Below are 14,836 nucleotides of genomic sequence, written 5' to 3'. Positions count from 1 at the left end.
AATTTGTTTATTAATTTTCCTCTAATGGATATTTATACTGTTTTCAGTTTTTCACCACTGTAAGCAATTTAGCATTGAACATTCTTATTTATATTTCCTCCTATAGTTATACACCTAGCATAAGCAATCTTCAGGTTCACTACACATTGCCAAATTGCTCTCCAAAGTTGGTTTAATTTCCATCCCCTTCAGCAGTGGATGTTATACATCAGTTTTTCATATAAATATGTATATATCAATTTAGCATGGTCATAACTTTTTATTTCTGCAGTTATATTAGTGTAAAACTGTATTTTGTTTGATCATATGGTAGCTCTATTTTTAGATTTTTAAGGAAACCCCATACCTATTCTCCATAATGGTTGTACCAATTTACATTCCCATTAACAGTGTAGGAGGGTTCCCTTTTCTCCACACCCTCTCCAGCATTTATTGTTTGTAGATTTTTTGATGAAGATCATTCTGACTGGTGTGAGGTGAGCAATCCCATTCCAGGACATATATCCAGAGAAAAACCATAATTCAAAAATATACACGCACCCCAATGTTCATTGCAGCACTATTAACAATAGCCAGAACATGGAAGCAACCTAAATGTCCACTGACAGATGAATGGATAACGATGTGGTACATATATACAAAGGAATATTACTCAGTCATAAAAAAGAACAAAATAATGCCATTTGCAGCAACATCAATGGACCTAGAGTTGTCATACTGAGTAAAGTAAGTCAGACAGAAAAAGATAAATATCAAATGATATTACTTATATGTGGAATCTTAAAAAAAATGGTACAAATGAACTTAGTTACAAAGCAGAAATAGAGTCACAGATGTAAAAAACAAACTTATGGTTACCGGGGGGAAGGAGAGGGAGGGATAAATTGGGAGATTGGGATTGACATGTACACACTGCTATGTATAAAACAGATAACTAATAAGAACCTACTGTATAGCACAGGGAACTCTACTCAATACTCTATAATGACCTATATGGGAAAAGAATCTAAAATAGAGTAGACATATGTATATGTATAATTGATTCACTTTGCTGTACAGCAGAAACCAACAACACTGTAAGTCAACTATACTCCAATAAAAATTTTTTTTAATTTTAAAAAAGATGTTATATATGGGGGAAAAAATCCTGTATTTTGTTGTTTTGATTTGTATTTACTGATTACTAGTTAATTTGAACATCATTGCTAACCTACAAAGCTAATTTAGGTTTCCTCTTCTGTGAATTGTCTCTTCATGTCTTTTCCACATTTGTCCATTGGGTTATTGGACTTTTTATGTTCTCAAGCTACTATTTCTTTGACACTTATGTGTACACCAAATATCTTCTTCCAGATTGACTTTTAATGTTATCTGTTTATTGCTCTAAAGAAATTTAACATTTTAATTTTGTGAAATTTAGCTTTTTATGGCTTGTGCTTTTTGTGAATAGTTTTAAATGTTTTTCTCTACTCTGAAATTAAACGGTATTCTCCTATTTATGCAGTTTTTATTTTAATATGTTGCCGTATGATATTTTGTAATTCTACCTACAATAGATTTTTATGTATGATGTGAGATAGGGATCTAATTTTATCTTTATTTTCCTATTTAGGTAGCCAACTGTGACTACTCTATTCAGTAAATCGATTATCTCCACTGATTTCTAATATCCTTGTCATATACCAAGTTTTCATTTATGTAGGTGTGTTTCTCTGAACTTCCTATTTTGTTCTGTTAGGGACAGCAGGATTCCCATATAATATAACCTGTTATTCTCTACTAGAGTTCAAAACCATTTAAGACATATCAAGATGTAAGGCAAGTGGAGATAAAAATATCTGCTACTTGAAAAAGTATGCTTAGTGCTTTAGGGTCCCTCTTTATGTTATTACTTGTTTGGATTATACATTTAACTGTTTGTTATATTTTTCCAGCATTTGTTAGTGTTTTTGATAAGATCAAGGTTTCTATTAGCTCATTCTACTATGTTGCTGTAACCTGAAGTCAACGTGATGTAGTAACTTGGCAAGATTTACTTGTTACCTGCAATAATTATGTTACTTGACAACAGTTATGCTGAATACTTACACATTTACAGTTATTTCTACCACCTCATTTTGTAGTGTCTACTTACCATTCATTTCTTTGCTTCTTTTGTTCTTTTTCCTATCTTTGATTAGACTGATAAAAATTTTTGTTATATCTTTGTTTGAAAGCTAAAGATCAAAAAGTTGCTTTTAAACACTTAAAGTGTTAAGATATCTCTTATCCGTGAATTTTTCTAAAAGTCAAAGTTCAACTTTATATTCTCCTCTTGATAATATGATTTAATCACCCTTGAACTTTCCAACATATTTTATTATTGTGTTGAAATTTAGTTTTATCTTACTTGTGTTGGGAAAAAGCACCATCAATGGTTAAATTTCATTATCTTTTCTTTTAGTTTCTTTTGTATTTTTTTATAAACTTCCTCCTCGGTTCAGTTTTCTTCTTGCTGAACTATACCTATTTCCTTCAAAAGCGCCATGGATTAGTAAGCTCTCCAAGTCTTTGTCTGATTTTTTTTTCTTTTTCATTTTGCCCTCACTCTTGAAAGAGTGTTTGGCTAGGTATGAAACTCAGTTGACTGGTATTTTCACTCAGCTCTTTGAAGTTTTCTGAGAGTGTTTCCCAGTGATGAGGACCTGATGGGACCAAGGGACAGAGGCTACCAGAGCTGCCTCCAAATAAGAAGTAGAGAAGATTTTTGAGGTTCTCAGCCCTTTTCTTTCCAGAACACTTTCTTACTTTTGGCCAGCTGACACATGCTAGGCTGCACACACAACCATCTCCTCTAGTCCCCTAACCAACATGCACATAGCCCTTTCTCTGGGCCAGGCTCTGAGCTAATCATTTCACACACAGTCTGACAATCATCTGATAATCCTATAATGACCCCAGTACAATGACAACCAGTAGGGGAATTTAGTTCTTAAAACCGTATTGCAGACTTCAGGTTGCATCAACATGGGAGACTGAGCTAATAGACACCTTGATCTTACCAAAACAACAAACAAATGATAGGAAAAATATAGCAAACATTTAAAAGCACAAATCAAACAAGACATAGCCTATAGAGGGACTAAGCAGGCTAAGCAGGCTAAGTAAGGTGGTCAATGGGTATTCCTGCAAAAATCTCCAGAAAGCTGATTCTATGAGGCCAGGTCAGCCAGCTGCCTCCTTACCTGAGGTTATCCAGGCCAAGGTTTGCATGCAGACCTCCATGTCACCACAAATTTGAGCATCTTCTCTAGCCAGGCTGGCCCAATGCTGAGTTCAAGGCAGGCACATGGCTACAGCTTGCCCAGCTCTGTGCCCCTCCCCTGCATGAAGAATAGATGAAGATTACCCATAAGAAAAATGGGGTGATTTATCCAGAAAACAGTGAGTAGGTGCTACACGACCCAAGCAATAGATGCCTACTGCAAACTTTAATTAAATTAAATAATAATGGCAATTAATGTACTTGGGTTTCATATACAAATTTAGGAGTACCTGAAATCATTTTTTAGTCTAAGGGTTTATTTAACCTATATTAAAGATAAAAGAAAAACATATACTGACAGTAAGCTTTCTAAGCATTCTCCACTCATGTTAGTCAAACAATAGGACAAATAAATGAAATCTCACAGGTCTTATAAACAATTTGTTGCTGATGTTGTTTTAGAGAAGATGAAGAGAGAAGGCATTAAAAATCAAATATACAGATTCAGCTTGATCTCAGAATTCTGGTCTTGAAAAACAAAAAGTGAGTGAGCCAGCATTAAGTACAACATTCCCTCTCTGGTGTTTGTTGTCTTTATTTTTTCCATTAAAAATTTATGTGTTGTTCCTAAGAGAGCTAAAGTAATTAGAGATGAAAAATCCTCAGTGATTCATACTCCCTCCCATCTCTGTAGGGTTTCATAGGAAACCGCTTTGACATATCATCTGCTGTAAATTACTTTAATGGCTTCTCTACCACATTTAACTCCTACCGATAAAAGTGATTTAGTTCCTTAATTTGTGCAACACCTGAACACACAAACATCAATACCATTCAGAGATCTAGAAGAATGTCATTTGCTATAGTACTTAAAAGCAAATTAAATTTGTCTCCAAAAAATATTAGTCATTTTAACGTTCATCTCCGTGTAATCAAATAGTTTCAATTAGATTAATAGCATTGAATTCTTTGCAGACATTTTCATAGATAAGAATTTTATTAAAAATGAGAACAGGTATTGCTAAAATAATAGTATTTCAAGTACACTCACTTCTAATATATCTGAAAATTAAGGCTAGCACTTACTGAGTACCCTTGTGTGCAGAGAAGGTACTATATTCTCTTAAAGCATTTGCGTGCACTGACAAGATGAATTGATTTTGAAAACATTAACTGATAAGGATTTTATTTTAAATTCTATGTCTATTCAAAATGTATGTGCCCCTCAAACTAACAAGGAAACTGTTATTTTCCACATTGGATACATGACCTGTATCGATTCAAACTTCAAGTATCATAGGTTCAAGACCTTGAGGAGTTTAGACTAAATTTAAAAGAAAGATGATCACAGGCAAATATACTTAAATAAAAATGAGTGCATTTTTGTGAACTGGAGAAATAGAGCATTTTTTTCTTATGAATCATCTTGCCAGTCAGTCTCTGCCATATTGCTATTTATGTACTCTGCTTTTCTCAATATCTCACAAAATATTCAGGGAGTTAGGAAAATGTTTTTTACTTCAAACTGTCTCACATTTGCAAATTGGTTAAGATACATATACGTACACATGTGCACACACACTCATATATAAATTCCACAAGCTCGTTGCTTTAGGGTGGCGTGACAGACTGAGATATGCACTATTCAATCAAAACAGCAAATAAAAACTCGAATTTAGTACCAAATTATGAATGAAACAACACAGTGTATAAAACAAAGAATTCTCAATAAAAGGTGGTTAACAGAGAATAGGAATATTTTAGAAATGCTTACTATGAAATAAAGCAAGATGAAAAACTTAAAGCCTTAGCCTTAAACATAAGAGTAAATTAGGATATATTTCTATTTGAAAATCTATATTTATTAGTTAAATTATGGAGTTACTAAATCTACATTGGGAGCCTAGCTACCTGGGAAGAAAAAGGCCCAAAAGTGACAATTTCTCATTAGACCTAAATTACTTTTTGATATCAAGAAGAGAAAGTCTTTAAAAGGCAAGTTATAGTTTTATAAGAGAGGTAAAAAACTAAGCTGAAATATTACTCAGCCATAAAAAAGAATGAAATATTGTCATTTGCAGCAACATGGATGGACCTAGAGAATATTATACTTAGTGAGGTAAGTCAGACAGAGAAAGACTAATACAACATGATATCCTTTGTATGTGGAATCTAAAAAACAATACAAATGAATCTACATATAAAACAGAAACAGACTCACAGACATAGAAAACAAACTTATGGTTACCAAAGGGGAGAGTGAGGTGGGGAGGGACAAGTTAGGAGTGTGGGATTAACAGATACAAACTACTATATATAAAATAGATAAGCAATAAGAATTTACTATATAGAACCGGAAATTATGTTCAACATGTTGTAATAATCTATAATGGAATATAATCAGAAAAAAAATAATAAATCACTAAGCAGTACATCTGAAACTAACACTATATTGTAAATCAACTATACTTCAATTAAAAAAAAGTTGAACACATGAAGGAAAACAATATAAGCATTCTAGAAAGCCCCTTCCTCCATAGCTTTAACCATCCTCCCCTAAGCACCTATGTATTTACATGCCATCTATGTTCCTTTGAAGATTCTTCTCACCCCAAACCCACTCAGCACAGAGAGTACATTTTCTGTATTATCTTTCCAGAACCTTTCTAGTCGTTTTCCATAGTTCCCACCTCTGTGTTCCCAAGTACTTGGTTCACACTGTGTTTTTAAAAGTTAATCATAACAATTAATATTTATGTAGGATTTATTGTCATTCTACGTAGGCCTTTATATACTCATGGCAACCCAGTGAGGTGGTGCTACTTAATTTAAAAATAAAGAGTCTGAGGCCTTCTGTGGTGCACTGACTGACCATGGTCACAAGGCTAACATGCAATAGTACCAAGTTTACACCCAGGAGATCTCATATTAGATACCTCCCTATGATGTAGCTTCCACTGACAATACTGACCCTGAGCATAATGGGTTTTGTTTAGTCTGTCTGGGCTGAAAGGCAGGCTTTTGAGGAGAGAGCACTTCTTGTTCATATTTTCACATAAGAATATAACAAAGGCCCTAGGACCTTGTAGACCTCAAATGTCTGCTGAATAAATGAATGAATAAACAAATGACTGAAAGTTTGCTACTTACTGATTAAAATTTTCTTGGGTAAAACAAGACAATGCTTGTTAAGTTCTATGCAAACACTAGGTTGCCTGGCATTCTGTTCTTTTCACTGTATTGTGTGTGTGTACATACATATATATACATATATGTGTATGTATCAGAACTAATTAAAAATAAATGGAAATGTACCCAAGATCAAATAAATTTTATCAGTTTTTCTTAGTCCTCCAAATTTCATCTATAAGTCTCTTTTTTAAGCACCTTTCTATTCAACTTTTTCAAAAGAAGTATTTGCCTTTTAATGGGAAGTCGGCATTTCATCATAAAGATAAAACACAATGTGCTCAACTTATTCTGCCTTCTAGAAGTACTTTTTTATCAAGAGTACTTAGCCAGTAGAAAAGATAGATTCCAAAAGAAAATATATGTCAGGCATGAGAGATCAGAGCTCTACTAGACTGAAAAGAATGAAAAATGAAGCTTCCATTTCCGTTGTACTGAAAGACATAATTTGCAAATGTTCCATTATCACTGAACTTTTCTGTTCCAGAGTCCAAGAGAGCAGAACAAGGAAAGAACTTGCATATCGCAAAAAATCAGTCAGCTCTGAGTTTAAGTAAAAGTTTGAACCATGAAGCATTCCACAGAGTCTTGATTATTTGGACAACACAACTTTTTACTCAAATAGCATTTTGTGTGTCTCGCAGCAAACTATTTCTAATGAATCACTTTCAGAACTGGTAGCATTAGTAGTTAAGTTACAAAGTCTGTCTGTAATTACTGCTGATAACCTCAATGGCAGTGATTCTTGGTGGTTGAGCCCAAACCCTATTGAGCATCTGATAAAAGCTATGGATTCTCTTCCTAAAACAAACAAACAAAAAAACACCACATATACAAATAAGGATAAATACTTAAAATTTGCTTGGCATCTCAGGGGAGTCACAAATGCCCCAAAGTCTACTCACAGGCTCCACCTGTTTCATAGTTCCCCCCAGTCCCTTTAAATACCCAGGCTCTGAGAAGAACTCAAGACTTTGTCTCTCCCCAGGTCTTTTCTATGGAGGAACCACTCTGGAAGACAAGGACACAATGGAGGGCTCAGGAAGACACAAAAGAAGCCATGTCACTAAGTGGTAGAACTTTCACGAGAAAGCAGAAAGCACTTATTCAAATTAGATTTGGGAAAATGTTCACTTCTCTCAAATTTTTCTGCAAAATTCAGTCCTTCATTTAACAAACATTGACTGAGTTCCCACTCTGGGCCCCTACCTCCTGATGCCCTTCAAGAGTCCAGGGAGAACCTACGCATAAGGAGTGGAGTAGACTGCTAGGGCCTGACTGCATCTGGAGGAAAGGGTTCTCGGGACTATCACAATCCTGGGCATCTCGCCAGGATGAGCAACCAGAAAGCCCACATCCTTACCAGCAGTAGAGGGTTCATGTACCTAAGTAGTCACAGTGAATAAATTCCAATGAATTTAGAACAGCAGACATCAAAGTCCCTCTGCCAGAACATACACTGACCAAATCGATGACAGTAATGACCTTGGCAAATTTTCAATTCAAACATTACACACAGTTCCAAATTGTGTTTATTCATAAATGATGGAATCCCTAAGTTATTTAATACCTATCTGGTCAGCATTCATGAAGAAATCTATTCTATACTTTTGTGGGTATTTTAGAACAATGATATGTCTTTAAATATTTTTGAAAGATATCTAACTTAGGGAGAAAGAAAAATCAAAGGTGGCTCATTAGATTTGCATAATGATTAAAATTGAAATTATCTAATTGGGAATTATGTGTATATTATTTATGAGTACTTCCTTCTTTAAGATAATAAATGAATGTTTAGTATGCACACAGCAGAACTGTAAAACACTCCTCTCATTGGGGAGAAATGAGATAGTCCCAGAGGAAGCCTTGGGAAGACTAATCAGGTTTCCCAGTTGCTCATTTGCCTTGGCTCCTGTAGAAATTAATGTTAGGAAAACCCATAAGGTGCTGCACAGCTGGAATCCAGCAGTTTAATTGCTTTGCACAAGAGACTAATGGTCCTGGGTCTTGGGTGTGTCCACATGTGCACGAAGGCAAGGGACAAAGCCCTTGCAAAGCTCCGTACCCTTAACTGCTATAGATAGTCAACCAGGAGAACTGTGTCTAAGGGGGAGGGGTATGAATTGTGCTGAATAGGAATCTATTTTTAGATCTATTAATTTGCCTCTCTTTCGATTCATTACAATTTTAACTCATATGCCAGAACACTGTTTCCAAGGAAGCACTGATTAATGTCCTCCAAGGACAAATAGAACAAAAATAAGGCACAATCCAGATGAAGATTAACTCCACATTTTTTTTTTTTTTTTTTTTTTTTCTGTACGCAGGCCTCTCACTGTTGTGGCCTCTCCCATTGCGGAGCACAGGCTCTGGACGCACAGGCTCAGCGGTCATGGCTCACGGGCCTAGCCGCTCCTCGGCATGTGGGATCCTCCCGGACTGGGGCACGAACCCGTGTCCCCTGCATCAGCAGGCGGACTCTCAACCGCTGCCCCATCAGGGAAGCCCTAACTCTACTTTTAACTATGCTTTGGATGGGAGGTAGCCCCTGCTTATACACTGCAACCCTATGAATAAGTGCGTTCCCTTTAAGAAACACTTCAGCCAAGGTACAGCAAAGATAAATGAGCAAATTCAGGCAGATTCAAATAAAAGTGATTCTTCTAGGTATGTTTTGTTTATACAGCATGGCAGAATCTCAAACATATTCTGAATATTTTTGCCATATTATATGATAATACTGTGTTATCCAAGAAAAAGAGGTACCATTCAATTTTAGCAGAAGTATTATTTTAATCAAAATGAATTTTATTAATTTGTAATAAAATTGTATGCACTTGTCCAAACTGTTTCATGCTGTTTAAAACCTATACCCACTATTTCAGAGGATTAATGAGTCCCATTTAAGAAATTTCACAGGACCTCTCTATCTTGGGCTATCCTTACTGTACGAAAGCCATTCTTTGAATACATAAGAAATTAATTTGAATTCAACTAACTGCTTATTTTTGTGTTTAAAAAAAAAAAGGCCTGGAATGAAGGTAGGAAATGGACATTATAGTCATGAATGCTTCTAAATATCTGGTGGGCTTCAGACAAATCACAGAACCTTTTATAGTACTTTTTCACTTTATTAAATTATAGTAAATATCATCTGAATCTCTGAGATAATGGTAGAAAAACTATGGTCACCATGCTGTACAAAGGCAGTTGTATTACATATTACAACATTTAGTGAAGTTTTCCAAATATTAAGACCTTTTATTTAAATAAAGCATTAAAATAGACACTAGGCTCCAGTTGTCTCAAGAGAGTTTGCCCACTCAGTTCTTGTATGTCAAAGAAGGATCTGTTCCATGATCTTTTGAAGCACCTCATGGAAAAATTTAAGGCATAATATCTGGCTCCTGAAATGTGTTCTCTGTCCGTTATTCTAAAAACTAAAGGAGAAAAATAGAACATGTAGAGAGAAAAAGTTAACCTCTGGCCAGAAGCTGATTCTGTCTTAATCTATACTTTACTTCCCAACAGAAGAGCTGCTTCTCTGAACCTCCAAAAGAAGGGGGAAAAGAGAGGAGGCTGCCTAGATGATAATTAATAATGACCATTACTACAAGATTTGTTGGAGGGAATTCTCTTCACACTAAGCATTGAGAACAGTCTCATCTCTTCAATCACTGCTCCAAGATACTGTCAAATGGGTTTCAACATTAGGAGAGAATCTAATTTCCTTTGCAGTGCCAAGTGATAAGTATATTTATTAAGGTGGAAAAGAGAAAAGAACTTGAAGTAGAAATAAAAGTCAGGTATCTTTCAATGTTCAAGAAAACCCAATGATTTATTTTCTGGTATTTGGGAGAAAAGATTTATGTTCATTCTATCTTATCTGTATTAGTTATCTATTGCCTTGTAACAAATTACCCCAAATTCAGCAGATTAAAACAACAAGCATTTTTTATATCCAATAGTTTCTTATCATCAAGAATCTGGGAGGCGCTTAGCTGGGTGGTTTGGTTCTGGTTTTCTCAGTAAGTTGCAGTGAAGCTGTCAGCTAGAATTATAGTCATCTCAAGACTTGACTGAGTCAAGAGAATCTGCTCCCAACCTCATCCATGTGGTGTTAGCAGGACTTTCTTTTTCACTGATTGTTGGTCAGAGACTTCAGTTCCTTACTCTATGGGCCTCTGGATAGGGCTTCTCACAACATGGCAGCCTACCTCATTCAGAGCAAGATATCCAAAAGAGAGAGTCAGCACCCAAATTGCAATCTTGTATACGTTCATCTCAGAAGTGAATTACCATCATTTCTGCTTTATGCTATTGTTCATATAGGCCAATCCTGGTATAATGTGGGAGGGGACTACACAAGAGTATGGCTACCAGGAGGTAGGCAACATCAGGGGTCATCTAGGAGGTATGCCACCACATCACCTAACTTACAAGAGGCCTACAAGAAAGCAGTACTGGCCAACCACAAAAATGGCTAGAGGCTCAGCTGGTGGGATCCAGGCACAAAGTAAACTAATCATAAATATACCATCTTTCACCCAGGTTTGTCTGTTTTACCTTTAAGGTAAATCCGTGCCCTCTCTCTACTTGTGAAGTCTGCATAACTGCATTAGCTAAGCCAGTTAGTCTTCTCCAATTTCTAATTCAAATTCACCAAACATAGTGTGGTAGGAAAGACAAGACACAGTTTCTTTCAAAGTGCTTGTCTTTCAGTGTAAATTCCTTCTCTGGCACTCTGCCCTTCCTTGGACAGTATGAAGCTATTTTCCTGGGGGGAGAAACGGGCACAGAGAAGGAAATAAAACCTCCTTAGGATAATTAGAAGTGATGTTAAGGAAAGGATAATTCAAACAAACCATGTTGTTCTCAGCAAAAAAGAGATACTTCCATAGCAGCTTTGCACCTGGCTTCCCTCTGGCCAGGAAGGTACCTACTTTAGCCGAAGAGCAACTCATGAGTTGAACATTTGGAACTTGAACTGCAGTAAGGTCACCCGATACTCTGAGAAGGGACTTCTCCTTTTCTTAGATAAAGATTTACATACAACATAAACATAAAACATTTTATAAGACTACAAAGGAAGGATAGAGCTATATTATTGCAGTGAAGGAGAGCATTACTATTTAAATGTCTGTCTGTACCAGTGGTACTGAGGTGTGTGTATAGGGGAATAAATCCCACCTTCCTCCCTCCCCCCTGCCAAACATTCTGGTAAACCTTCCTACAGGGTCTATCCCTAGCTCCTGAGTTGAGAATCACTACCAAATTGACCCACGGTTACTGATGGGAGTGTCTTATTTCTCAAGGACGTTAAGAAAGAGAATCTTTGTCAACTAACTGACTCAGTGATAACTATTCCCATGATATATACCTCTACATAAAGGAGTTTATTTACCTATTTACTTATGTACCACCTTGTTCCCTCTAAAAAAATATTTATTGTGATTTATAACGATTTATAAAATACAACAAAAAAATAACATGAACTATTTATGAAAGAATCAATATAAAAGAACCAAGTCTATGGGGCATAAAACTGAGCAAGGAATGTATTTGCTCCAGATGGGCAACAAATTTGGCTGTAAAGTTGTGAGCAGTCTGCCAACTAGAAAAGAGAAATCTGGTCTCAGTTCAGTTTACATAAGAAAAATATTAACAATTTTCCTAAAAGGGGTATAATTATTCTTAAACTAAGATCAGGCCCAGTACTCCACTGGGGACACTACTCAACAGCATTTATACAATAAAAATAAGATAATGTGGCCTTGAACCATTTTTTATACTGACTTGATCAGAGCCTTATAAAAAGTGAGTCTGCACCAGTCAGAATGGCCATCATCAAAAAATCTAGAAACAATAAATATTGGAGAGGGTGTGGAGAAAAGGGAACACTCTTGCACTTTACATGGGAATGTAAATTGATACAGCCACTATGGATAACAGTACGGAGGTTCCTTAAAAAACTAAAAATAGAACTACCATACGACCCAGCAATCCCACTACTGGGCATATACCCTGAGAAAACCATAATTCAAAAAGAGTCATGTACCAAAATGTTCATTGCAGCTCTATTTACAATAGCCAGGACATGGAAGCAAACTAAGTGTCCATCATTGGATGAATGGATAAAGAAGATGTGGCACATACATACAATGGAATATTACTCAGCCACAAAAAGAAACGAAATTGAGATATTTGTAGTGAGGTGCATGGACCTATAGTCTGTCATACAGAGTGAAGTAAGTCAGAAAGAGAAAAACAAATACCGTATGCTAACACATATATATGGAATCTAAGGGGAAAAAAAAGGTAATGAAGAACCTAGGGGTAAGACGGGAATAAAGACACAGACCTACTAGAGAATAGACTTGAGGATATGGGGAGAGGGGAAGGGTAAGCTATGACAAAGTGAGAGAGTGGCATGGACATATATACACTACCAAATGTAAAATAGATAGCTAGTGGGAAGAAGCTACATAGCACAGGGAGATCACCTCGGTGGTTTGTGACCACCTAGAGGGGTGGGATAGGGAGGGTGGGAGGGAGGGAGACGCAAGAAGGAAGAGATATGGGAACATATGTATACGTATAACTGACTCACTTTGTTATAAAGCAGAAACTAACACACCACTGTAAAGCAATTATACTCTAATAAAGATGTTTAAAAAAAAAATGAGTCTGCAGGACCGTATGTAACAGAGGCCACCTGAACGTCTTTTGTTTCTTCCTACACATGCAGAAACTCTACATTTCCCAGCTATTGAGATCAGATTGGGGCCATATGACTGGATTCTGGCCAGTGAACAGTGATGTGTCCTCTTTGGAGGCCTGGGCATGACAGCTCTTTGCTTTCTTCTTCCACCATGACCTTGAAGGACCATATTTAAGACAGCAGTGCCACACAATGGAAGGAGCTTATATCCTTAGCTCAGAGGAGCTCAGAGGCTCTCACAAGGAGAGCCATTCAACCTGAATTAGACCATGACATAAGCAAGGAACAAAACTTCAGTGTGTTCATTTCCCTGACTAAAACAACAAGCATTAACAATACAGGATTCAAAATTCCAGCTCTCTGTAGACCTTATTTGATTAACTGGGCAGAGTTTAGAATATCTAGAAGAATAGATTCTAAATCTTTCACAGTCCTCCCTCAATATTGTTTTATTCAACTGGGTGTTAAAAAATCCTGGAGATGATGATGATGAAATTATAATAATAGTAGCGAACACTTAGATATCACATGCTATGTACCAGGAATGATTTATTCTAAACCCTTTCTATATATTAACACATTTATTTCTTACAATATATTCATTCATTTAATCCTTACCATTAACTGTAATTTTCAGACGAGGAAACTGTGGAAAAAAAGTGACTTGTCCAAGGTCCCTCAGTAAGGGGTGGCACCAGAATTAGATTCAGGGAATCTAACTCCAGGGTTGGTGCTACTAACTTCTATACTATAATTTATTTCGTACAATGATGATAAGATTCGTATCGTGCTCCCTTGAAAAATTATTAAAAACCTCCAATTGTCTATAAGTCCAAAGTCTTCAAAATGCATACCAGCTGAAGTATGGCTGGCATCCTCTTGGAATAGCTAAGGAGCCTAATGAATCATTAATCTTAATAGATGCCCACCCCATTTCAAAAGACTAAACCTGTATGGAGCCAAGATTAGCTTTTGAAAGGATTTTCTAATATAATCCAACTGTACGATACCTTACTAAGTTGGTTTAACAATTTCTACAATTTACTTTAAAATAACAGCATAGACAACATAATACTGTATATGTACTAATTACCTGAAGTTTTAACTTTAGAGGTATTTAGGTGCCCTAATTTAACTTTACAAGAGAACACAACAAAAAAACTGTTTTCTGAATGCAGATAAAAATATTGGTACTTCCTGGTCACCTAATTCCACTATATACATTCCTATGTGATCCACTGGCCATATATGACATACCAGAAGAAAATCAATATAATACACTAATTCCCCTCAGTTAGTTCTCCTTGCCATAATTAATCTTTTGGAAAACAAATGTAAGCTTCCTGTTAACTCAAATATCACTCTGTTTACTTCATGCCGTGTTTTTCTAAAATACATAATAATGAGTTTTCTAGTTTCATGTAAAATTCCCTTCACTTACCTCAAGTATATATAAATCACAAAACTGTACGTCAAGAAGGCAACTCTTAATATTACCTAATCCAATTCCTCTTTCCATAGAGGAAAAGACTGAGATCCAGACAGACTAAATGACTTGTGCCAGGTCTCAAGCTAGTTAGTGGCAAAGTTGGACACAAAAGCCAGTGTCCTGGCTTTCACCTCCAAGTCTTTTCATACCAACACACTGAGCCACAAGTGGATCCCAAGCACACATTTAAATA

The 14,836-nt window shown here is 36.1% G+C and overlaps 1 long non-coding RNA gene across 3 annotated transcripts in view; it reads right to left on the bottom strand.

Annotated features, from left to right (window-relative positions):
• The window catches only part of LOC307196582, a 473,030-nt gene that overhangs the window by 284,337 nt on the left and 173,857 nt on the right, over positions 1-14,836 (bottom strand). For all 3 annotated transcript variants that reach the window (XR_013831174.1, XR_013831175.1, XR_013831176.1), the window contains exon 2: positions 3,225-3,362. This is a non-coding gene — a long non-coding RNA (uncharacterized lncRNA). The remainder of the gene's footprint in view (positions 1-3,224; positions 3,363-14,836) is intronic.

Source organism: Stenella coeruleoalba, assembly GCF_951394435.1.
Source record: "Stenella coeruleoalba genome assembly, chromosome: 13".
NCBI lineage: Eukaryota > Metazoa > Chordata > Mammalia > Artiodactyla > Delphinidae > Stenella > Stenella coeruleoalba.
This window is presented reverse-complemented; position numbering and strand designations above follow the sequence as displayed.